General features: G+C 40.1%; 1 long non-coding RNA gene across 3 annotated transcripts; it reads left to right on the plus strand.

Annotated features, from left to right (window-relative positions):
- The first annotated feature begins 1,719 nt into the window (after positions 1–1,719).
- LOC308190889 lies at positions 1,720–11,427 on the plus strand. 3 transcript variants are annotated; one of them, XR_013947553.1, is made up of 3 exons: positions 1,720–1,780; positions 9,172–9,352; positions 9,761–11,427. It is a non-coding gene; the product is annotated as an uncharacterized lncRNA (long non-coding RNA). The 3 variants fall into 3 exon arrangements; XR_013947554.1 differs by lacking the exon at positions 1,720–1,780 and adding an exon at positions 8,451–8,831; XR_013947555.1 differs by lacking the exon at positions 1,720–1,780 and adding an exon at positions 8,452–8,938.
- The last annotated feature ends 3,753 nt before the right edge of the window (positions 11,428–15,180 follow it).

Genomic DNA, 15,180 nt, shown 5'->3' on the forward strand with positions numbered 1-15,180 from the left:
TTAAAATGGCATTTAATGACTTCTTTAGAAAACCTGCTGTATTTGAAAGAAGCTCAAGGTGGACTTAAAGATGCTTAAAGAGGTCACAAAAGAGGGAATTAGTAGCATAACTGTGTTGTTCAAGCAGGTTTTCAACTCTGTAGCAGAGTGAACTGTGCTGAACATGCCAGTGTAGGTTGCTTGCTTTGGGGCTGTAACCACAGACAAGAAGATGACTCTCTGAGGGCATTACCAAAATTTTCCTTGAAACACACTCTGGTCTTTTCATGCAAAGTTTCATCCATTAGCTCAGCTTGTAAACTGTTAAGCTCCATGGTTTGCTAATCTTTTCCCTTCCTTAGCTTTTTGTTTCTTCAAAGTAGTGGTTACAGAGTGGAACCTGCAAAGTGCTGAGTGCTGTATTCCACATCAAGCAAACCTCTCAATGTTAATCATGCTCTGAAAAATGCTGCGAGATTAGAGCTAAATCTCTGCACAACCCCTACATTTCTCCAGCTGGGTGCCTTTTTCATTCCTGTGAAAGTACAGCTATGCAGTTAAGACACTGAGCTTGGGCTGGGGGGATGCTAAGTCCAGTTTAATCTGCTACAGACTCCTTTAATCGTGTCTTATTTTACAAAACGGAGATGATAAATATTTTGTCCTTTTTATTCTAAACTCTTGGTATGGTATTTATTTCTTAGCCTTATGAGATCGTTAATACCTTATTTTCAGATCTTACACAGTGCTGTAAATGACTGCTATCACCTGTGGGGCAGACTTTCAAGCCCTGGACTGGCTCTGGTGAGGATTCCTGTTATCCAGCTTTGGAGCACGAATGTCATGGGAGGGCTTCTTTTCCCTGGCTCTGTGCAGCACTGTGCAATTGCATAGAAAATAGCACTGATGCTTCAGACAAGATTTTCTTCAAAGCCTTGTACTTCCAGATATGTAAAAGAATGTAAATTTCACATTGTCTTTATGTTTTCAGAAAGGCAATATTTTAGACCTTTTGAAAGATGAATTCAAATAATGAGTGTTCATTATGTCTACATTTTAAAGTGCCAGTTTCCAGCATCTGCATGAGTGAAAGTATATCTCACTTTGTCTCTCTACCTTTGTTAGTAATTGTTGTAATTGTAGGGTAACGTCTCACTTTTTGTAATTTTGTATATTATCTCTGTACAATTCTCCCAGTTGAGCTCCATACTGCCCCTGTGTCATTCGTTTCATTAAACATTAAATCAATGAACTTTAAGCATGCCAAGGTTAGTAATGTGGTAAAATAGTAATCCATTAAACATCTGGACAGTAAATATACTACCTATCTCTTTTGAAGAGGTTATAATATGCCATACAATTAATTATTCGGAGCTGGAATACACTTAATTTCTGCAAAGTGCAAAATGGAATTATTATATCTCCATTACGAGAAGAAAAGCAACAGCTTTTTAAGGCTTCAAAATCCTTTTAGCAGTATCTGATGTACCTTGTCTGCACAGCACCTTCTGTGAAATGTTTCTGCTTGTAAAGGCAAGCTCGTACCAACCGTTCTGGTAACAATGATTTACCGTGTTATCTATCTGTCTATCAGCGTATCTACCTAGGAGTTAGCCTCAAAGCTCTTCACAAACTCTACTTCCTTTTTCAAGCCAAGAGGCAAAAGCCTGATAAGCATCACATGAAGCAGCATGCTGCTAAACTGATGATGGATGGGTGAAGGCTGCAGGGCAGAGTTGAATTAACTCTCTGCTGGCTGACGTTTCTGGAGGCGCTTCCTCACCACCAGCAGAAGTCAGTGGTAAGAGCCCCAAAGACATCATTTTGCAATTGCTTGTGGTACTGCTGGCTGTGCTTACGCTGTTTTCCCCTTCATGTTATGTGAATCTGTGCTTGTTCGATTCTATGGTCATCAGAGGAGTAACGCTGCATAAAAATGGTGAAAAATAGACCCTGGAATTACGGGCATATCTTCACCATCTCACAAAGCTGTTACTCTGCAGTATCCCAGGAGGACAGTAACACTTTGTGGGTAGTATGTGAAATAATAGTTGTAGATGCTTAGCCTTTGGAAGAATTAGGACAAAGCTTGTAAGCAATATTGTTGCTTTAAAAGAAGAAAAAAACCAAAAACAACATGTGGCTTTCCTTGACTATTTGTCTGTTAGTTAATTCACACAAATTGTTAGATAGATATATAATATAGACAGTCATAAATACCAATGTATAAGAAGGCAAAGTTATTAAAATTATAAAATCATTTACGTTAAAACACATAAAAGAATATTGTTGTAAATGAAAAGTGAAATGACTCTTCATTCTTGTCAGGATTTTCTATAATTCACTACAGTCCCTACAAAGATCCTAAAGGAGAAAATGCGTTCTTTTGATGATGCCATTATGGCCTTTTTGAGAAGGTTTTACAAACCTGAAGGAATCACTTCAATGTATTGTTATCCCCTCTTTGTTTCAGAGTATATATCCCAGATTTTCTATTATTTAAATTTCCAGCAAATCTCTTGTCATTTTTTTTTTCAAAGGAAGTGTCCATAAACTATTTGAAAACAACATAATGAAAGGCAGTGTTGCCTGTGATATCTCTTACATGCATACACAACTGTTCTGTTGTTTTTGCTTGTTATCATCTGTTACCAGATGATAACAAAATAACTCTGGAGGTACTGATCGTTTAATTAGTTGGAGTTCTTTTTTGTTGCTTTTCTAAGGTCCTGGTTTGTAGTGGCAATTGCAAGAAGCAACAATATAATACATCTTTTATGGTCTTAATGATGTGGGCTTTTCTTTGCCACACATAATTAAAATTCATGAGGTGGTGGGTTAGGAGATATTAGAAGAAGGTCTCTGTGCAGAAATGTTATATACTACAATATAATTAAATAAAACAGTTACTGTTGTACTTCATTTGGCCATTTAATGATAACTTTCAAATAGAACTGCAGATTGCTGAGAATAGTCTGCTTTTAAAACAAAAACATTTCTTTTAAAACAGATTCTAAACAGTTGTAATTATGGATAAGAATAATTAATTTTGTCTTTAATAAGCAATTACAACTCTATGAAAGTCTCATTCTTAACCTACAGTGATAATGTTTGTTAAAAAATGTACTATATACTCTGTGAACTGTTGTGATTTTCCCAAACCTGAAAATATGTTCCCCAAAATAATAAAAATGTTAGGAACATCAAATACTACAAAAATCAGTGAGTCTTGCTTATGTTCTAAAAACATGTATTTACTGTTTGGTTGTGATACATTTAGCATTGTGGCAGGTGATGTGGTTAACGATGATGAACCAGACAGAAATTAGTCATCATCAGTTGAGGGAAACATGATAAACTTTCTCTTCACTGCAGATGTGGGGTAGAAAATGGTCCATTCACCTTCTGAATGGTCATCTGTTTGATGTGACTGGTTTCTAAGTTTCACAAGTTTCCAGGACAGAGGTGCCTCCATAGGCTAATTTCTATTTCTCACTCCAAAACTGCAGGATCTGCTCTCTACCTCAGATTGTTTGTTGGTCATGCTGAGACCATGAGGAGAACCAGCCACTATGGACTGGTACCTCAGCAGAGATTTCCCAGTGCGTCCCACCCCTGAACCCTACAGAGTACACATCTGTCACTGCAGGCACCTACTTGGCTAGGGAATTTCTGTGCTGGTAACTACATAACAGAACAGAAAAGATGCTCTGTGCCACAAAAGCATTATGCTTAAAGCATTGAGGGTTATATAGCTTTGAAAATAGCAAGAGATGGGACACTAATCTTTCTAGTATTATCTCTCATTTCCTGAGTGCCTAGGCGGTGCCTCACCTCCACATCCCTCCAACACGTGGCAACTGTGAGCCCTTCTAGCTCAGGGTAGAGATGTACGTGTAAGCAGGTCTCTGACTACCTTACATGCTCCTCTGGAAAGCTCCATTTCCTGCCCCTTTTTCATGGGGGAAAAATTATTCCAGAGGAATGAGAGTAATTTGAAGTAGCTGATGGTTCTCAGCTGCTCTTAAAAAAAGTATTTCTGTTTCCACTAGCTTTTTTGAACTGGATAATCACCTGGAAGGCACTGTAGTAGGTTGCTTTCAGGTGACCTTAGGCATTTATCAAATAATACAGAAGTATTTTAATGTCATTTAAGTTTTTATTTTGTGTATTCTGAAAGCAAGGGAGTAAATAAATCAAGTCTTATTTTGGCATGCTTATTTTAGCTGATCAGAACTTCAGACCATCTAGATGTTTAATGTCAAAAAGCCCCAGTTCTGTGTTATAGTAGGAGAGGGAAAAAAGCTAATAACTTGGTAGATTATGTTAAAATGCTGCTAGGACAGCTGGATATCTTGTCACAGCCCAGGGCAGAGCCTGGCTTGCTGCTGCTGTTTGAAGTTGTGTGTATGTGTGGTGGGGTGGGAGATGTGCTGCTACCGCTGCAGGCAACCTGCTCCAGCAGCAGACTTTCCCTGCTGTTCCCTATTTCTCCCCTGGCTGGTGCAGGAAGAGCCTGGGCCAGCAATCCCCTTCCCAGAAGCAGTGGGATGTCTCCCACCTTCCCCTTCCCAGAAGCAGTGGATGTCCTGGGAGGTCTCCCACCCTCCCTCACCATCCCCTTCTTTTTTTCCCAGGAGCTGCTGGGCTGAGGTTCAGCTGGTCCTTCAGGCATCCTAGGAGAAAAATACGGAGCACCCCAGAGAATTCAGGAAATAGGATGTGTGTGACAGTCAAAGGAGTTGTGCAATTCAGGTGTATGCCAGCCTGTGTTAGCAGATCTCTGAATTTTACAGTAAAAGGAATTGCATGAGCAGTTCACAGTACATTACGTACCCCGCACCATGCACCAAAGCAATCTGGTACCTCCATCAGCCACTGACAAGTGGTTCCTGCACACTAGCTACTGTTAGTTCAACACGGAGACTGAAGTTAGATCGGTGCTATAGCTCCTGGAAGAGTCTAATGTTCTCCTATTTTTTTTCCCCTTCAACTTTCTTTGTTTCAGTGTCCTTAACTGAAGTTTTCACTTATGAATACGTGAGCCAAAAAAAAGAGAGCCAAAAAGAGCCAAAAGCCTGTCAGGTATGAGGCATGATGCTAGTGAAGACATTTTGCTGTGAGGGAGTAGCACGGTTAAGAGTTTTAGAGAAATAATAGTGCATCTTCCTTTTAGGGGAAAACAAGAACAAACCACACACACACACGACAATAGACAAGATCTGTGCCTGGAAATATCTTTTATCTTCCCATGGAGCTCTCTCTCAATTCTTTCTGAAGAGTAATAGAATTAAATTGATCCAGGAGAACTTTGCTAATGATATAATCAAACTTGCATCTGTACTCCGCATTTCTCAGCTGAACTAATTTGAATGCTAAATAGGAATCAAAGAAGTGACCATTATGCATGAGAAAGAATGAGTAGTTTTAATCTTACTTGCACTGCATGTTTTTTGAGCTATTGATGTAACCGATCAACAATCTATATTTGATTCAGAGCAAAATGCCAGATTTTATGACACATGTCACAAGTCAGATTCTTCGGCTGTAATTTCTCACCCCAATTTTAAATACTGTCAGCATCATCTGGAATTAAAAAAAAAAGCAACTCATCACCATGCCAATTGAACAAAAAAATGCCGTATGATTTAAATACCTATAGCTTCATCATTTACCCAGTTTCATGCTTTCATTTTGCTAAGCATGAGGTTGGTGATTAAACTGGTGCATAATTATTAGCAACAGAGAGACTGTTGTCACATCTCACAGTTTTCTGACCAGGTGCAGGCTTCTCAGATTCAGTCGGAGCCTGTCTGTCAGTTTTCTGAACAATCCAGCAAAATAAGTGACTGATTTCCTGTTATCATCACAGAGGCAGTTTTCAGCAGATTGTCACAGTAAACCTCCTTTTCTGAATAGTGTAATGAACATTCTGGTGTTTGCAAAAGCAGTTTTTTATATATAGATGTGTATAAAGTGTGAATGTAAAAACATTAGAAGTCTGATCCCAGTTTCTGTCTCTCTAGCTCCTTATCTATATCCTTTCATTAATATCCATCTATTTTACTCTAATGTCAATCAAACACTTGTGGTAATGCAAACAGAACAGGAGCATGGCCTGCTAAATTAATCCAATGCGATGAGGACTTCAAAAGATTAAATTTCTTTGCTCTGCTTCTCCAGCACACTTTCATGTTTAGATGGCTGGTTTACCAAGCGTGCACCCAAATCGTGACTTTATTCAGGACAATGTGGGCTGTGCGTTGAAAGAGCGACAACTTCTTGCATCAGTTCCCTGCAAGGACAAGCTCATTCTGGATTTTGAGTGTCTCTGTGCAGCCTGAACCTCATCTCCCCGCTGGTGCTAGCTGAGGCATCGCTCACTGACTGAGCAGGTAGATGCAGAGCAGGGAGAGAACTGGAAGATGTCTTCTGTTCCTCCTGACTATGGGCTTACTTATGCTCAAGTCTCTTCTGAGTACATTTATCTTCTGTGTTTTGTACTGGCCAGCTGGTTAGCTTGGCTTGGACAAACTGTTTTTAGAGGACAAGGCTTTGTTTTGTTTTTTACAGTGTTCCCTCACCTTTTCACTTTCTCAACATAATTTTCTGCCTAGTTTTGTTGGATCAGTCTAAACAGATGTATAGAATAAGTATCCAATCTAAAAATAAAGGCTGTTCAGTGGGAAGAGAAACATTTTGTCAGTGTGCTTTTAAAGTGTTATTCTGCAGGATAAAAAGTACCATGCTGGAGAAAACAACCCATAAACTGTGCTTTCCTCGTTCACTATATTGCACTATAAATTCGTTAGTGGAATTGACATTTCTACCTCGCCTTGAAACTATTTATCTGCTGCACCAGTATTGGAGCTGAACTGGTGCTGAGGCTTTCAAGTGCATCCTGTGCAATAGAAACAACTAACCAGAAACTCATACACAATAATTACGCAGTAACAAGCCTGTTTATTCTTCATCATCTTTCAAAATCTGGCTATTACCTGTTATTCACAATTTTATAAACACAACAGTAAATAACTCTGAGTGTTTTAAAAATAGGTCATAAAAGCAGGCTGATTTCACTTAATGCATATATATACAGCCGTATCGCAGAGCGGGCTGCCATCTCCATCACTGGAGGGAAGCACAGCCCTGACAAATATGACTAAGACCTTACACAAGAGTCAGGTTTGCCAGGTGTTGAGGGAGAACATGTTTGGACTGAAAATGAAAGACTGAGATGTAAAGTCAACTTGATAAGAGGGGAGGAAATAGTTAAAAATACATTTTTATGAAATTCATTAACCTTTTATTACCAGTGGCAGATTCTAATGGAGATAATTTTAAAACCCAAATCTATGGTTTATCCTTACTTTTTCCTTTAATAACAGTGTCACATTGTTAGTTTTGTGGTATTGTGTTAACAGAGCAATGTTTTAACTGCCAGTAGTACCACTGGAAGTGAATATTCGCATTTAAACAAGGCTTCCTTCCTTGGTAGGAACAGGAAACCTTTTCAATAGGAGTGGGCTTGCAAAGCCATAGCCGTTGTGGCTATGAACCTCATAGCCATTGCAAAGCCCCAAGTGCCTTTGCAAGCCCCAAACCAATTCAGCCACAAGAACAGAACTTGCAGCTGGAACTGCAGCTTGGGAAGGGGTTGTGTGTAGGAATCACCATTTTAAAAGAAATGGCTTTGGCACCTTGTTAAGGGAAATATATATCAGCTACAATTTCTGCTTCAACTCATCAGTAATGAAAACATGAAAGGACAGGCTAGACAGGGAGCAGGGAGAGCTGCATGCCTTCTGATGTTCTCCTAAATACTCATGTTTGTAGTGCTTCACAGTTTTTCATGCAACATCCTTCTGAAGTGGAAAAGAGTCATGGCTCTCATTTTACCAATGGGAATCTGAAAACAGGGAAGCTAAACTCTTCTGGTTTGGATCAAGCACCTCACTTATGGACACAGAGAAAGTTTGTGGTGAAATGGGGAGGGAAGACGAGCTATCCTAAACCCTGGGCTAATGCTCAGGTAATGGGGCCATCCTGTCTCTGGGAAACTGTTGATTCTGGCCTTGGGCCCTAATTCGTTCTTATTACAGCCAATAATTTCCACCACTAACACAATGACTTCTCCTGGCCTACACTGAGAACATTAAAAAAGCCCTGGCAGATGTTGCCCTGACATAAGATGCCCTGCTCATAGATGGCTAATCCCCAACATACCTCAGAAAAGGTGAAGGAGAGCAAAGATTTACTTTATTAGAACAATAAGCCAGGTAGTCCAGTTTCATTAAATTCTTACTGAAGTTGGAAGATGGCAACCTCAAAGCTAACTTTAGCTGAAATTAACCTTATTTTCTCCTGGTCAGAGAAAGCTTCTGGGAAATTCAGAGCAGTTACTGCCCTCTCAAAGGGCATCTCTTCTTTTACTTGCTTTGATCAGGGGTTAGAGAGACCAGCTGTTAGGTAGCCCAGGTGCTGTTGATCTTCCTCAACAGAAGGCTGAAATCCAGACTTCCCAGTACTGCCTAACCCAGTGGGAAGCCAAACTCACTCACAGACTCTGTTTGTCCAGCAAAGTCCTGTGATCTGGGGCTCTAGGTGCTACCCCGTTCTGCTGGATACCCAAGCTCCTTTGTCACGCAGGCTGAGGCAGGGACCTACTTAAATCCTAACTCCCATAGGGTCATATGCATGTGCCATGGCACGGTCACCTCGAAGGGTGCAGCTGCAGCTGCTGTCACCACCTGCCTTCGGCATTAAAGAATGCTGGTCTGCAAAGGGCAGAGCTATTCTGACCTTGCAGCTACTTGGGCTGGTGGCAATGCCTCGACCCACCACCAGTTCAGGTAGGAAGCTCACAGGATCACCACGCTCCTGTCTCCTACTGACACTGGGCAGCTGGGCAGAAGACTTCTGGCTGGGCACACATGGGAGCCTGACTCTGCCCTAGAAGGTAGTAGAGCACGGAGGCGATTGGGTAATTCTGGTCCTTTTCTATTCTATGCAATGATGGACTAATGTGAGAAGTATTCTTTTCCGGGGGCTGAATTTGGACCCCAGTTCTGTACCCATGAATGTGAGAGTCTGGTCACCTTATTGCCTGGCTCTGTGGGATTTAAATTCTGGATGCACAGTGGTCCAGCCTCAATGGGAGGGGTGGTAAATGCCCCTCTCCATTCCTTCCAGAGTGCCTGGGAGCCTAATTAGGACATGCACTGAGAATGTGGGAAATGTAGCCGAAGAGGATCTTCAATTCCTTGACAAATGCTCTAATGGGACACTGTTGTTACTGCTACATAAAAAGAGCTGAACATCTGCACTAGTGTCTTTCTGCAGAAGACTAAGTTTGGATGCCAAGTGGAAGCAGGTATTTAATTTCTGCAATTTTTCTCTATAAGGTCAGCAGAGAGAGGTGAACCTTTCACTTACATAGCCGTGACTACTCGCAGACGTGTCTACCTTTTGCCATGGAGCCAGTAGGGAGTCTGTGGCCTATGTAGACCACTGTATGGCTGTGACAAGGCCCCTGCAGTGCAGACTCCACTGAGCTGAGCCTGAGTGTCTGAGTTAGGTGTCTAAATACATTAAGATGGATGTGATATGTCTTTCCTTTCCCTGTTGTGTTACATAGCTCCCTCTGGGATTTGAATTGGAGAGATGGCATGAGCCTGTGGCTGTGCATAACCTTATTGCTGAGGTATCCACAGTCAAAATACTTTGGTGTCTCTTCTTCAACTGAGAAGCCAGTTCCGATTTCTGATTCTCCTGTTTTCAGGGGTCCATAATTAGCAAGCATGCTGCTGTCCTGTCTCCTGGGAATGCAGACATCGATCGTCAGCCTAGCACCTTGCCACAGATGCAAGAGGGGAGGCCTTCACTCAGGTGTTCCCTGACTTCCAAATGCTGAACAGCCTCATCTTCCTGGTACAGTAACATTTTCTTTCCAAGGGATACTTCGTATGTTTAAAGAAAATGTGTAAATATTTTAAACCAAGTGTTGAGAAAACATAGCAAGTACTGGAGGAAAAGTGATTGACTTAACACTATTACTATTATTTTTATTCCAAAATCAGCATTATAAACAGAAGGTTTCACTCATTTCTTGGTCACAAATTGGCTTCCTCATCATCATTTCTATTCTGCTTATTCTTTGCTCTTAAGAGAAGAAAGCGGAGAAAGTTGGGAAGAGAGAGGGGAAAGAGGTTTGCAGTTGACTTGAACTGTTTTAAAGGATGTTTTCCTTTCCCCTGCTTGTCCTCTCTTGGAAAGACATCAAACACAGACAATCCCAGTTACTTTTACTGACTTGTGCCAAAATACTGGGGTAGTTGTACCTGAAAGGGGAGGGGTTGACATCACACACGTTTGCAGGCAGACATGCCTGCTCCACACCAGAATCCACACCTGTTCTTCCTTGTTCAACACTAAGTTTTAAAGAGATTATGAGAGCAATGCTTGCTTTAAAATATTTCAATTTGTCAACTCTTTTTTTTTTCTTCTCTCTTTCTAGTGCTATCTTTTTGAGATGTACGGTGATACTCACAGGTTGTATTGGGGGTGTGTTATGGTCTTACTTTAAGCCAAAAAAATAGAAAAAAATGACTGCAAACAAAAAGGAAGGTGATAATTTTTCTAAAAGACACCATCAAGCAATCAAGAAATTCAGTTCAGTTTTTATCTCTTAGTGCCAGAAAGCAGGCAAGGATCCATTTGGGTCAAATGTATGAGCTTCCTGACTGGCACAACAAACAGAAATTTTCAGTGGATTTGTAATTTACCCTGGAAACTGACTGGTCTGATTGAAAATAATGATGTCTGACTGTGCAGGGTCAGTGAGTTGCCCTTTGTTAATGCACAGCTAAGCAAGATCTACCATACACAGAGGCTGGAAAACCAATTAGCTATTCTAAGAAGCACCGGCAGATAAAATATCCCGATTAATCACACAAAATATGCGTATTCCCTTCATTCTCTAACGCCTGTTTGAAAATGATCACTAATAGTTCTGAATGAACTCATTTAGCTGCTGAATATCCCAGCAGGGTTTTTTTTTTTTCTTTCTTTCTTTTTTTTTAAGCCAGATATAATTTGAATATCATTTGATATATGAATCCTTAGACAAGAACATAGCTGTACATATGAACTCATGTCAAATATATTTGTACATATAAAATGTGTGTGCGTAAGCAATAAACGTAGATTGTTTACTCTGGTGTATATCATAAAAAGCTGAAGATTATTAAATTAGAATGGCTACAGTATGCTAATTTATTATTTATTATCAGCCTACTAGAACATTTTACTGCCGAATGTACTATTTTGCAGACGTACTAGTATGCTAATGCACTAGTGTTTAAATAATTTCAACAATAGAATTTCATCCAGAATACTTGTAAGAGTTCAATTACTCTTTCAGTGAATGGATGCTGAAGAATATAGAATATTTTATTTTTCTTCACAGAGTCAATAGAAAGTGCAAGAGAAATATTTCCTTAAAATCTGCAGTGAAATCATGCTCAGTGTTTGGGAAAGCATGATTATGCAGCTAAAGGTGAGAGAGCTCAAGAGGGATGTGCAGACAAGAGGCTGAAAACCTGTAGAAAGTGATAGCTAAGGAAGATGCACGGATGTGCTTGCTGTCAGCCTTGGACCAGAGAACAGGTCTGGGCTGTAGGGTTTGGCTCTCCAGCCACTCGGTTGCAGTCCAAATAAGCAGATAGGGAACAGGTAAGACTGGTGCAGAAAGCTCACAATGGAAACACGTTGATTAAGACCAAACTTCTGTGGTTTATTCCCTATTCTTGTGCTGAGGATTTGGCCATTCATGCATTTGTCTGTGGATGCTGCTGCCCCGTTTCTCTCCTTTATTAGGGCTGAACCTGGAGGCACACTGGGCAACCACCCAGCAAACAGCTCATGAACACTCACTGAAATATGTTCTGGTATCGTTATAGCCAAACACATCTGTCCTGCAGATACTGTTGAGTAACAGAAAGAGTTTGCTGTTTGCAGGCTGCCAGTTTCAACTCTGGACCCCAACTGTTGTCATTAAGGACTTGATTAAAAGGGTAATGTACAGTCCAGAGAAGAGAGAATGTGGGGAGCCTGTGGTGTCTGCGATAGCCTCCCACTCCCCATGTCTCTCAGAGAGAACATGAAGAACCTTTAAGCTATGACTGGGAGTGAGCAGATATAAAAATCCTAAACCCACCTCCCCTCCGCTCTTGCAGGATGCCTCCCAAGTCTGTCAGGAAACGTTGAAAGATACTTTGGGGGGTGGGAGCCAGCATCTAAAGGTACAAATGCAAGTGGGTTCCTGCAGCACCAGGACCATCCGCAGCCTTGTTTTCATCAGTCTTGCAGGTAGATGGCAGGATACAGTCACTCATGTGCCCTACATCTTCATGAAGTGTCACAGAACTTTGTTTGGATAAACAGTGCTATAATGTAAACAGCTCTCTGCCCTGGAAGCCTCTCTGCCTCTGTTTTGCAAACATAGCTGTTTTCCAAGCTATTGCTTAACTATGTGGGTGTCTGAGCTCTGAGGAGGAAAAAAAAATATCAGAGAATTTGAGCAGGTGTACATATGCCTCTATGCTTGGCCATGGCTTTAAGACATTAATGAAGTGATCCTTGTTTTTGGTTCAATGAAAACCCATTCTTTGTATTTTTGCTATATAAAACAATGTACAGCATGAGAGAAAATGTATTCAAGTACTCCGCACTCTACCTTAACATGAAATTGCTTAGTGTTATCTCTAATAAACCTAGAAATGAAGAAGGAAAGTACAGATTGCTCTGTGCAAGGTCTAATTTTTTTGTGTGCATTATATTAACCATGTCTGCCCAATTTTGTGATAATAAGGCAAATAAGGAAAAAGCCTCAGCTGAAAACCCCAGGATATAATCAGCAATTGCAAATGGGTAGTGCTTCATTGTAGGTGGTTTTTACAGTCATTATGGATGGTAAGAGTCTTGTTTAAATATTTGAATATAATTTCCCAGAATCAGTTAGGTACCTCATTGTAATGACTACTGATGGAGTTGTCTATACACTCACCACCCTGTTTTTTGAGAATGTGGCCTCTGAAATCTGTAATGTTAGCTTATCATCTGTCTCAGTGTCGGGCAGCTATCAGCCACAGGTAGATAATGAAGTCCCAGGATGGCAGCAGCACAGAGAGAGCTCAGTAGGGCTATAGGAGCAGTGATAATCTTCCATGGGGAGACTACAGCTTTATCTACAGCTCCTCAGTCTTTCACTTAGCAAGAGACGTGAAGGATACGACTTATTCAAAGTGACTCCCTTCCTCAAATGGGAGGGAGAAGGTTTGACTAACCCATGTTGAACCGAGGAAATTTGTGTGCTGCAAAAAGAGAGAAGAGAAAGTCCCCTACTTGTTTCACATTCATATTTTCTAAGACTTAACAGACCACAGAGAAGTTTATATATACTTTTAGTGTAGAAAAGGATTAATAAAGAAACTATCCAAAGTTTGAATAGAAAAGACTTGTGACTAAGGACTACATATGATCTAAGAAAAGAACGTAGTACAGAGAGCCACATCAGTCCTCAGGATCTCAGAGCATTAACAAACCTGTCCAGATTATGAAGGAGCTGAACCTCTGGTAACTATGAACACTGGTAACTTTGAATTACCAGATAACGCTGTGGAAATTGATCACTCCCTTAAATATCATAGCCTTTCTCATCCCTGCCTCAAGCATTTAAGAGACAGTACTATTAGTCAAAAGATAATTATTCATTAATTGATTTTGTAAAATTCTCAGCCAGAAGGTAATTTATATACTTGATTGGACTAGGGAAAAAAAAAAAAAAAGGAAAAAAGCAGTTTCTTTATACTAAATGCATAAATACTGAAGAAGAAAAAAAGTTTAATTTCTTTTTCTTTTTCATCAAGGATAAAGAGTAAAGTTGTCAAGAATGATCCTAAAAAGTCTAAAGAATGAGCTTGTGCACCAGGGGGAATCATGGTACTTTCATGCACCTAGGAAAAATTTTACGTTGTGTTAAAGAGTGCACACTCATGTAATATATAAGTCCAGAAGTCTAGGTAGATTGAACATGATTAAAATTGGCTTTGACTTTATATGATTGATAAAGACTAATTAATTTTGCCATATATTCTCTTGGTATCTTTGCATTCTGGCTGTATTTTTGCTTGCATCTAAGCATTTGCAACACCTTTCATCTCAGACTGAAGCTGGAAAAAGTCATGTGCTTCTGGGTTGGAGGACACCTGTAGCTAACCTCATTGTCTGTATGTTTCTGGAGTCTGGTGCTGTTATGAGAATGTCCGTCTGGGGGTATCCACCACCTATTTGTGAATCACATTATTCCTGCTGAACACCACCAGTTCAATGATTATTTTACTCTCATCAGCCATCTCAACGAGCACAGCTGTGGCAAGGGTAGGGGAGGCTTTCCCTCTAGTGGGGCCACAAAAATAAATAAATAAACAAACAAATAAATAAATATCATCAAACAGAACCAAAAGAAAGAATTCACAGTTGTAACTGGATTGTGCCCAAGCACTGAAGCCTTTAGCATGAAAGCAAAAATCATCTGCATATTGACTGAAAAGACCCGTACCTATAATGTACCTGGAATTAGCAAAAAAATCCATATGTTTCTCATAAAATGCTTTTGTTGGTTTTTAATGTGTGTTCACTTCCTGCATGACAAACCCAAAAGGAGACATGCACGTGAGGAATACACAGGCAATAAGCCGTCTGGGTTGAATTCATCTTTTGTGCAATTCCAGCAACATTTCGCTGTTGGATTTGGACTCTCAGCTTTTACAGAAAAATCTGGATTGAGTTGAACTTGCATGAACCAAGCCAAATATGTAATTATAAGGTCTGGCAAGGAATGTGTCTCTTTTCTGCTTATTTTGTATTTGACATTGTTAATACCAAGTGATTGCCTCAGTTATTCTCACGCCAGTCTTGAATCTATGGAGAATTCAGAGAGATGAAGAACTTGATCTGAGAGTCTGAAAACATAAGGCTCAAATTAAAGCCCTCTGCAAGTAAAGTGAAGGTTTTCAACTATAGTAATGCAGGAAACAGTGGGTGGCAGATAATATTTTCCCTCCATTTAATATGACAGTTTGGAATATCACCTATTGTTTTGTGAAAGAAATTGGTACATTTAGATTAGATCTTGAATTA

Source organism: Anser brachyrhynchus (assembly GCF_964034855.1).
Source record: "Anser brachyrhynchus genome assembly, chromosome: 2".
In the NCBI taxonomy this organism is placed as follows: domain Eukaryota; kingdom Metazoa; phylum Chordata; class Aves; order Anseriformes; family Anatidae; genus Anser; species Anser brachyrhynchus.